Here is a 10,918-nt window from a genome sequence, read left to right on the forward strand (position 1 = left end):
CATTATTCTCTTTAACCCGGGCAACGCCGGGTATTTCTGCTAGTGTATATATATATATATATGTATATCTGCTTATCTGTCTGTCAGTCCATCCCCCTATCTATCTGTCTGACTGTCCGTCAGTACACCCATCTGTCTGTCTATCTGTCGGCTGTTTGTTACGTTGACTTCCGTAAGCTGAAGTCATTTTTCTCTGTTAAAAAGCTGCCCAACAACTTTTGCCTGGCCTCAAGCGAGGCTTTCACCCTTTAAAGGGTGAATTTTCGAATTTAAAACATTTCATAAAAATGTTTTTCATCTGTCTAGAAAAATGGACAGCCTTTCTAAGACTGCCAAGTGTTTCGGTCTTTAAATTAAAATTGGGATTTCCACCATTGCCGCCGACGAGGCAGACTTCAAATAACACTCAACACATTGAGACACCGTCACACTCACCCTTTTGAATAAGGACAATACACATACTGATACAAGTGGGAAGGGGAGGCAGAAACAACGAAGACACTGATGAAACAACGAGCAGCAGGGCAACCCCGACTATCACTTCTCCTCTCACCACTACTCTCACTTCCGTCCTGAAAACTGCCATCACCGAACAACAAACAATGTCACGGACAAACTAAATGATTTTGCTTCTGTTTTAAAGCACAAGAAATATTTAAAGTCCTTCTCAAAGGAAGAACTTCTACAATGTAAACGATTATTACATAAAGAAGACAGAACCATTAAACTGAACACCTCACACAGCATTTTGTAAGACATCCCCACCCCAAAAAAACCCCATTATTTACAAAACCCTGAACATAAAAAATAAGATATTAGAAGGGGCCACTTAAGAAACAGTTGGGAAATGTGTACAGGTCATAATGAGCATTCAAAACATATATTGCAAGAGTGCAAAGATTTGCCTGGATCGAGGTTAGATTTGATACGGAAGAACGGGCAAAGGGACACTCGACAAAAAGTGTTTGGATTGCAGGGGATTTCTAAGGATTCCCACTTACCTTGGTTATCGGGTGACAACGGTAAAAATTAAAAGAAGAATGGCAAATGGCCATGGAGGGGGGGGGGGAGAAGAAAAAGGGGAAAGAAAAGAGACATAAAATCAAACAAAGCAGGGAGGGTTCACCGCTCAGAAGAGCAAAACTCCCACACAAAATAAAAAAGATTGACAGCAACACTACAAACACACGAATACCAAATGGCCCTACGAAAGTTGATAGCAATAAACACAAACAATTCAGACCTAATGTAATACACCAACAGAAGTGAATGTGAAAACAAACAATCACCCATGCACAACACAAAAAAACCTCCTTCACGTGACACAAAACATACTGAAATCTCTCTACCTTGATGCAGGAGGGAGATTTCAAAAGTAATTAACAGGAAAAAAAAAATGGACAAAAAACATTCTGAGAAATGATTTTGAAGAGGGGAACAACCAACCTTCAAACAGTGACTTTCTCTCTCTCTCTCTCTCTCTCTCTCTCTCTCTCTCTCTCTCTCTCTCTCATTCTTTTCCTTTTGTTTGTAAAACACAACTTTCGATAGGAACATGCTTAGAATAGGTTGTATAAATGTGCGTGGCTTGGGGTCCCCATGGAAACAAGGCTGTCTGTTAAATGAGATCGAGTCACAGAATAGACATATAGCCATCAGTGAGACCAGACTCCACAACCCACGGTCTCCCCAACACATGTTCAGCAGACAATTTGACGTTTGTTTTTCTCCGTGTCTGCCAAGAATGGGAGGAGGTGGTACCATGGTGCTTTTAGGAAGAGTCTGGACCTCAAAGTAAGAGCAATATTCCTAGACCCGGAGGGTAGGCTGGTCGTTTTGGATGTCAATGGTGTGCTTTTCGACCGATAACAATTTATGCACCGTCCTTAACAGGTCAGCTGGATTTCTTTCGACGTCTAGAGGTTTTCCTGGGAACGTCTCGACTTTTACTTTCAGTGGGGGATTGGAACGCTACCTTGGACATGCAACTAGACTACGTGGGTAGAGATAGAAATAGAAGGGGATGTAAATGCTTCAAAGACCCACTCAGACATTTCCAACTGTCTGATAGGTACCGACTGGACCACTTGAATGCACTAAAGTGGACATGGACCAATCGCATCGGGCCATCCTGATCATAGTTAGATAGTGTTCTACAGGACAGTGGATAGGGATAGTGTAGGTTGTCCACAGTTTCATATAGTCAGCTACACAGGTCATAAATTTGTGACTTGTATGTTTGACTTAGATAAGAGTCATAGGCAGGGTCCCAGTTACTGGAAACTAGATGCGTTATTCACGGCGTGCCAGGCTTACAGAGACCGGATTAGCACACTAGTTAAGAGGGCGTTGACGGGCACCAGCATCAACAATAGATGGTGGTATGCCCTAAAGAAAGCAATTAAAATAAACTCGGTTAGGTATAAAAAGGCTCTAGTGATAGATCGAAATAGAATAGAGGGAGACCTAGTTAAGAAATTAGAAGAGGCACATACATGTGGCATCATGTCCAATGTGTTGGCAGTGAGGTTGGCCCATGACCAACATTTCAACGCCAAACACGAAGGATATGTTGTCAGAGCTAGGATGAGTGCTCTGGGAAACGAAGGAGTTGGAGCCACCTGAGAGGTCAAAGTGGCAGAGGCGCAACAAGGCAACAAAGCCACCATTCGGTCTCTGACAGATGAACAGGGGCGCGAATTACTCGAGCCCGAAAGGATGTGTGAGGCCTTTCAACAGTAATTTGCCCGACTGTACGGGACAACTGGTGGGTCAGAATGCAGGGTGGACTTTAGTGCCTACCTGCATGGCTTGGAGTGTATGTGGTGCAATGACAGGCTGGGCTTGGACGGTCTGCCTTACGAGCCTTATTGTCATATTCCAGACTTGTTTGGAGGCATTTTGGCTGCAGTCTACTGTCACTGGCATCAAAATGGGAGTATCCGCAGTTTTTTGAGGTGGGGAGCGGTGGTAGCGTTAAAGAAAGATCCAAACAAGGAGATTGTTATAGATCATTTTCAGCCCATCACTCTGCCCAACGCGGATTTGAAAATTTTGGCCACGGTGCTAGCCGAGAGGTTGGAGCTTATCGTTGAGACGCAAACATGCGCTGTACCGGACAGGAGTATCCATGACAACTTCCATCTGATGCGTTACATCATAGACAGGGTAGTTAAGGAATCGTGCATGGTTGGGGGCACCGATCAGTTTGAATCAATCGAAAGCCTTCGATAAGGTTGACCATCGTTACTTAGAAGCTGTCCTTAGGGCACTGGTTTCGGTTCCTTGCCTGAGGTCACCGTGGTCTTTTTCGCAGACTCCTCTTTCCACAGATAAACTTAATTTGTTTTACCTTTTTACTCCACTTTATTTTGCTGTTTACACGCCCCAAACTTTTTTAATCGTTTTTGTTTTCCTTTCTTTCTTTCGAATAGAAAAGTTCTACATTGTATTTTCCCCTCTGTATACGGCCCTGTGTAGCTAATAAAGAAATCTATCTGTCTGTCTAACGGTCTACGTTCTGTCTGTCTATCTACACACACACACACACCTATCTATGAAGGGTTACGTAAGTTACTCAAGAGTTTCGTAATTCAGACTCGTCAAACTTTGACGAAATCCATTCACGGAACTCTCGCACTTTCCCTCATTTATTTAACTTAACAACTAAATCTTAAATAGATTTTACTCAAATTTACTGCTCCCCGCCTCTTCTTTTATATATATATATATAAATTTGTGGGCTTCTATGAAGCACATACACGCTATATATATGTATGTGTGTATATATATATAAATATAAACAGGCATATATACAAGGGCCGGGAACAGGGGGTGCAGCGGGTGCACCCACACCCCCTAGAGTTTTCAGGGGTTGCAAGATCAAAATTTGCATCCCCTACAAAATCTTACCAGTTGCAGAAAAAAAGTGTTTAAAATCTATCGGTATAAAATGCTTAAGTTCGATCTCGTTTCAAAACAAAGAAAAAAATAAACATATAAATAAATAAAAGTAATGAAGCTGGCATAAAATTCCCTAGGGAGTTTAGAACCACTAACTTCTGAACTGAAGGCAAATAGCGTCAAAATACCAAAACTTAATTGACAATAACAACAGTAGCAGCAACAATAACAACAAAACCAGCATGTATGGTTAATTTTGAATATATAGCATTACTTGAATTCTTGAAGACAGCTCCCACCTAGTTTCTGTCTGTCAATACTTCTCTCCATCTTTTAGTACCACTCCCAAGTTCTTTGTAATTGGTGTTGCTAAAGACTTAAAACACGGTTGACTGGATTCGACCGTTTGACCCCAGTCTAAAAATAAAACCCCTTCAAAATTCTTTCAATACAAAACGACCATTTAATACTCCATACCATTATTTGCTTGACCACTGCCTGGGTAAGTGCCTTTTTTTTCAACTCCAACCTGATTCACCTTTTCATTAAATCTTTACTTTCCTTTTGTCTTTATTCCTCTCTATCTGCTTGAGTTCCTTAGGAAATAGTTTCCTTTTTGCGTTACTACTAACAAATCGTATCTTAAAGATGTAGTTTAGGCAGAATACCTTATATATTGACAACTTTCATTTTTTATCTTGCCTTAATTCTGTCATATTATTAACCAAAAGTCTTCCTGCCTATATATAAAATAGTATCTGCGTCATATCTGTTTCCGATACTGTCCTGCTTTTTCGTTTTATATAGAAAACGTTGATTTAATTAGTTTGATAAGTGCCTCTGCACGAAACTCTCGAACCTTCAGTCACTATGTAACTTTCTCCGATGAATAAATCTATACTTATTGAGACTGACTCAACATAAATTCTATTTTTCATGTTTGATGAGAACCCAATAATGTTCGGAAATCGATTACAGTTGTTCATCTTTTTTTTCAATCTACCGAGAAATGGCTAAATTTGCCCTCTTTATAAATATACGATATATATATAAATCTAAATAGACCTCGATAATCGGCTCGGGAATCTCCCCAATGACTTTACAAAGGTCACTTGGGGCCCCAATTCGCCGTGAAACCATTTGGAAGCTGGTATCGTTACGAGGTCTATTTATATTTACCCACTTCTCTACTTGGAGAGTAAGCTCCCCTCCGGTTATATGGTTTTACCGTATATTATCACATATGTATATATATATATATATCTCTCTCTCTATATATATGTATATATGTGTGTGTGGAGAGAGAGAGAGAGGGAGAGAGAGACGTAGGTAGGTACATATGTAAGCACACAAACACGCACGCATATATATACGAATGTATGTATTTGTGTGTCTGTATGTCACCCCACCATCGCCGTATAACTAATGTTGATGCGATTATGCCCCTGTAACTTGTCGGTTCGAAAAAAGAGGCGTATAGGCTACTTTTGTATTATAGTGTGCGTGTTGTTATTTAACCCAGGGTCAAACCTGACTGAGCAGGCTCGTGCTCAAAGTCACTCTGGCCGTGACCATCCCATCCTATTCCTACGTCTCTGCTTGAAGTAGTTGTGTGGGATTTTAATCGAGATTTGGTTACTACTTCTAGCAGTTCGAGCCAAAACGTATAGGCCAGTTGTTGTTGTTTAATCCCAGGTCAGTCCTGATCCGGGCAGCTCTACAATCAAAGATGTTCCAGACAGATGTTATTCAGACAGAGTGTATCTAGGACTACATTGTGTAATGTATAGTATAGTGTTCAGTCTTAATAGCTACAGTTGTAGTTAGTTCCGTCTTGGTTCAACTTGCGCTTGGTCGCCTCTTCGTTTACACCCTTTAAATCCCACTTCAACTCAACAAAACTCTGTTACACACATACACACACACATACATGCAGAGCCACCTTTGAAAGTGTCAGTCTTTAAGGGATTATGTTCGTCCACCACTGTTTGGCCTTCATTGCTGCACATTCTCTGTGTGTTTTGTGGATAAAGTTTCCTTTCGATCTCAGCAGAACTTTTTGCCAGACACTTTGTTCACGTCGATTGAAGCAATGACAAATAAAGGGTCTTCAATGTACCTGAAAATTGAAGGAAAAGATGATGGATAATGAAACGAATAATGCATGGCAAATTGAATGCAATTTAATAAATGATAATATACGTGTGTTTAATTGTAATCGTCTAAGCCCTCTAACCACTAAGCTACACACCTGCACTTGTACGTATCTCCTGGTAGTTTTGTCTCTTGCATGTGAGATATCTCTGTGGGTTTAAGTGGAGCGGGGTCAGTTGTCTGATGTTCCATGGGGTTTGCTGCTAAGAAATCAGATAGGGTTTGGCAGTCTGTTATTTTGGAACCAGTTTTCTTGGTGATTTATCCAGGGTTGAAATAGTTGCCTGGCAATGTCTGGGGGACAAAGGATTAGATGTCGGTTGATTATCCTGTTATGTTGTTATTTTATAGGTGTGTGGCTCCTGGTTAGGAGATTCAGCTCATAATCGTAAGGGTGTGGGTTTGGTTCCCACACTTTACTTCAGCTCACTCAGCTGGCAGAAATGAGTCATACCTGTAATTCAGTGGACCAGCTTATCATGTTCTGTGTTCTGTGTTGGATTTCCCTGAGAACTACATCTACCGTATGCATGTCAGTCGCATCTTGTCTTCTACTATAGTCTCAGATTAAGCAAATCCTTGTGAGTGGATTTGGTAGAAAGAAACTGGAAGAAGCCCATCACATATATGTGTGTCTTTGTGTTTGTCCCCACCATTCCTTGACAGCCAATGCTGGTGTGTTTGTGTCCCTGTAACCTAGTGGTTCAACAAAAGAAAGCGATAGAATAAGTTCTGAGGTTGATTTCTTCGACTAACACCCTTTAAGGCGATGCTCCAGCATGACTACAGTCAAATGGCTGAAGCATATAGAAAACAGTAAAAAATGTCTGTGGTGCACTTAGCCACTTGCTTGTTAATTTCACGAGCAGGCTGTTCCAGTGATCGGAACAATCCTAATTGACCAACAGCATTTTTAGATGGTGTTGGATCACTTGACACTTTGGTTTGCCCTCATTCTGCGCTGTGGTTCTGTCTTCAAGTGGTTGTGAAGTGTTTTGTTTGCCAGATGGGAATGTGGTTGAACACCATCCTCTTTTCTGATGTTGTGAGGATGCTGAAGGATTAAGGGGGGAGTGTGGTGGCTGTTGTTGTTGGTGTTGTTTAACCTCAGGTTAGTCCAGATTTAGCAAAATCCATGATCAAAAGTATCACAGCCATGACCATCCTGTCATTAACAAATCCAGAACCACATGACACAGCATATCCTGAGTCTAGCCACCATGTAGTGGTCTCCCTCATTGGCTCATACATACATACATACATATATATATATATAGATAAGAGAGTAGGGTGTGATTTGAGGGAGATTTGGCTGCTATTTCTAGCAGGTCCAGCTACCATGTAGAGGTCTCCCTCATTGGCTCATACATACATATATACATAGGTAAGAGTGTAGGGTGTGATTTGAGGGAGATTTGGCTGCTATTTCTAGCAGGTCCAGCTACCATGTAGAGGCCTCCCTCATTGGCTCATACTTACATATATACATCGATAAGAGAGTAGGGTGTGATTTGAGGGAGATTTGGCTGCTATTTCTAGCAGGTCCAGCTACCATGTAGAGGTCTCCTTCATTGGCTCATACATCATCATCATCATCACCATCGTTTAACGTCCGCTTTCCATGCTAGCATGGGTTGGACGATTTGACTGAGGACTGGTAAAACCGGATGGCAACACCAGGCTCCAATCTAATTTGGCAGAGTTTCTACAGCTGGATGCCCTTCCTAACGCCAACCACTCAGAGAGTGTAGTGGGTGCTTTTACGTGTCACCTGCACGAAGGCCAGTCAGGCGGTTCTGGCAACGGCCACGCTCAAAATGGTGTCTTTTATGTGCCACCCGCACAAGAGCCAGTCCAGGGGCACTGGCAGCGATCTCACTTGGCTTGCCGGGTCTTCTCACACACAGCACATTTCCAAAGGTCTCGGTCAGTAGTCATCGCCTCGGTGAGGCCCAATGTTCGAAGGTCTTGCCTCACCACCTCAGCCCAGGTCTTCCTGGGCCTACCTCTTCCACGGGTTCCCTCAACTGTTAGGGTGTGGCACTTTTTCACGCAGCTATCCTCATCCATTCTCACCACATGTCCATACCAGCGCAATCGTCTCTCTTGCACACCACAACTAATGCTTCTTATGTTCAGCTTTTCTCTCAAGATACTTACACCCTGACGGGTATGCACACTGACATTACACATCCAGCGGAGCATACTGGCTTCATTCCTTGCGAGCTTACGCATGTCCTCAGCAGTCACAGCCCATGTTTCACTGCCATGTAGCATGGCTGTTCAATGAATTTTCAAAATTCTAGTCGTTCTATTGACGGGATTTTGTCAAAAGAAAGTGAGCTAAAAGTAAAAAAGATACAATTCCTCTTTCCATCAGGAAAGGAACTTTGGAGAAAACTCCAAGCTGCCATTATATGGAATTTTTTTTTTTATTTAGTGTTTAATTTTATTTTTCATTCTCGAATTAACTGTCACGATATCTGCAAGAATAAATTGCATTGATATAAGAACTGCCGTTCAGTGGCACCAGTTCTGTAGAGATGTTTGTTTGGCAAAAAACTGGTGCCGGACAAAACTCCAATTGCTGGTCCGGACCATAGAGTGGAGTTCCATGAAAGTTTGTTCTTCAAAAAGAAGAACAATGGACGACGAATGTGTCGCAAAACTTGGGTTGTTGGATGTTATGACACCACAACCAGAAAAAGGATTTCTTCAACGTCTACCCGATAGGAGTGCAGAGATGTTGGAGAATGTTATCAGACAAAACGTTCTTGCAGAAAATTTATGACTGACAATTTGGCAAGCTATTGGAATCTGCATATACTCGGTTCCATTCACCAGACAGTAAATCGTTCCCCAAATTTCTTAGATCGGTCATCGGGGCATGTAAAAATCAGCGGAGGTAAAGATTATGGGAGATTATTTTTGTTGGTTTTATTTTGAAATGAAAACATTATATCAAGGTACGATTCAAGAAGATTGGATCCAGGTCGCGCATCCGCGCATGCGAGACGTGACTAGTGGATCCTACGACTCTCCAGCGCGCGTCACGCACAAAACATGTATGAGGGTGTTTGCGTTTTGTTTACAATGTGTTTTATTTACTTTGTTCAAAAAAACCAAAACAAACCGTCCTGCATGTTTTGTGCATACATGCATTGGCAATAGATTGTTATTGTAGGATCGACTAGTCACGACTCGCGTGCGCGTGCGCAATAGCAGGTGTGTGCGCCAATTAATGGCGGTGAATTCGAATGTGTGAAAAAAAGGTAAATTTCAACATTTCTCTCGTTCAACACCCGACAAAGCATAAACCACAAAATTCACCTTTATTCTGTAATTCTATCTCCAGAAAATCGAAAAATACAAGTTATTCGCTGAAAAATTCTGCGCCAGAAATCGCAAAAGAAGCCAAAACCATTTCACAGCTGATGTCTTCTGCTGAATTGCAGACATTTTCGAACAAGGTAAGGCAAAGAGATTTCCTTTTAATTGGCTTTCGCTTGTTTCAATAAAGACAAAACAAAACACTAACATGCTTTTGCTTTTGTTCAGACTTCGTTACTACTAATTTTTATAATTTCAGCATTCGTTTATTATTGTTTTCAAACGTATTTCTGCCAAATGTCATTTATAAAACATGTTTAAAGAAAAAGGGTGTGGATGCAGTCACGCCCCTCACCTTCGAAAATGTGTTTTTTAGTGAAAGGTTTCTAAGGAAACGTGTCTGTTTATTATTACATGTGTGTTTATATAGATGTCTGTAGGTATATAAAGTGTGTATTTGTCTTTCTATAGCTCGAGAGAGAGAGAGAAAAAGTTGTAATGGAATTGAAGGCTTGTAATGGCTGTGGAGTATCTCTATGTCAGTTCGTCGTACTTTATATTGTCTGATATCGTCTTTAAATCACATTTCACCTTCCAACACTTATAACCCCTCTTGAATCTCAATATTTCGTCGTTTTTTTGGCTTTCGGACACCTCAGTGTTTGTCCATCCATCGACATGCACAAATCTTGCAGTTCTCCATTTTGTTCTCTTCTGGATCCCTTCCTGGTCTACGCCTTTCAAACACGCGCGAAACAATTTCCAGTGGGAGGGGGGGAGCCTGTTGAGCCTTGTGTTTTTTTGCATTTGTTTTTTTTTCACTTGCTTTGTATCGGAGGGGAATGGGCGGAGGGGGGTGTCTGCGAAGGTGGGGTGGGCGGGGTGGGGTGGGACGGGGTGTATGGCTTGGGGTTCTAATTCAATCTGTCCTTTCTTCCTCTTCCTTCAGCTACCATCCACTGTTCTTTGTTTCTCTTTTCTTCCTGTTGCACCTTCTCCGGCCCCTTTCTAACTTCTTCCTGACTTCTCTGCTTCTGCAGAGGCCTTTTTTAGCCACATTTAAAGCAACCAGGGGTTCTGCCCTCCACCCCCACCCCCACTCTCAACACTACGTCTCCAATGGTCACCGTTTCCACCATATTTTCAGTGGTTCTGCCAATACCCAATATGATCAGGTCCAATGTTTGCTCTTTCTATACAGAATTTTCTGTTTTCGTGGCCTGCAGGACGGCTATTTCTTCTTTACTTCTGAGAAGAACAGCCGCCACAACCCAAGCCACATCTGTTTCTGGTGGGATTCTCTCCACCCTAATCCTGGAAGTCCTTCTTCCAAGATATGTAGGTTACTGTGGTTACAGCATATTCTTTTGCCTTTCCTGCCTTCTTGAACCACAATTGTTCCAAATCTGCTTCCTCTGCCTCAACGTTTTCAATTTTCCTTTCTTCCACTGAGTACACCTTATATATTTACTGTTTTCTTACCCATATTTTCCAATACTTTCTGGAGTAGGGACAACTTAGCATCACCACC

The 10,918-nt window shown here is 41.8% G+C and overlaps 1 protein-coding gene and 1 long non-coding RNA gene across 3 annotated transcripts in view; one reads left to right on the forward strand and one right to left on the reverse strand.

The window, feature by feature from the left end:
* The window catches only part of LOC149131034 (germinal-center associated nuclear protein-like), a 67,783-nt gene extending 58,289 nt beyond the window's left edge, over window positions 1-9,494 (forward strand). For both annotated transcript variants that reach the window (XR_016238514.1, XM_089342628.1), the window contains one exon: window positions 9,413-9,494. The gene's annotated coding sequence lies outside the window, so the exon portion shown is untranslated. The remainder of the gene's footprint in view (window positions 1-9,412) is intronic.
* LOC149131035 (uncharacterized) lies at window positions 4,124-9,502 on the reverse strand. The gene is made up of 2 exons (XR_016238515.1): window positions 9,388-9,502; window positions 4,124-6,022 (listed from the first exon to the last, which is right to left on the reverse strand). It is a non-coding gene; the product is annotated as an uncharacterized LOC149131035 (long non-coding RNA).
* Between the last annotated feature and the right edge of the window lie 1,416 nt (window positions 9,503-10,918).

This window comes from Octopus bimaculoides, chromosome 26 (genome assembly GCF_046866305.1).
Source record: "Octopus bimaculoides isolate indiv1 chromosome 26, ASM4686630v1, whole genome shotgun sequence".
NCBI lineage: Eukaryota > Metazoa > Mollusca > Cephalopoda > Octopoda > Octopodidae > Octopus > Octopus bimaculoides.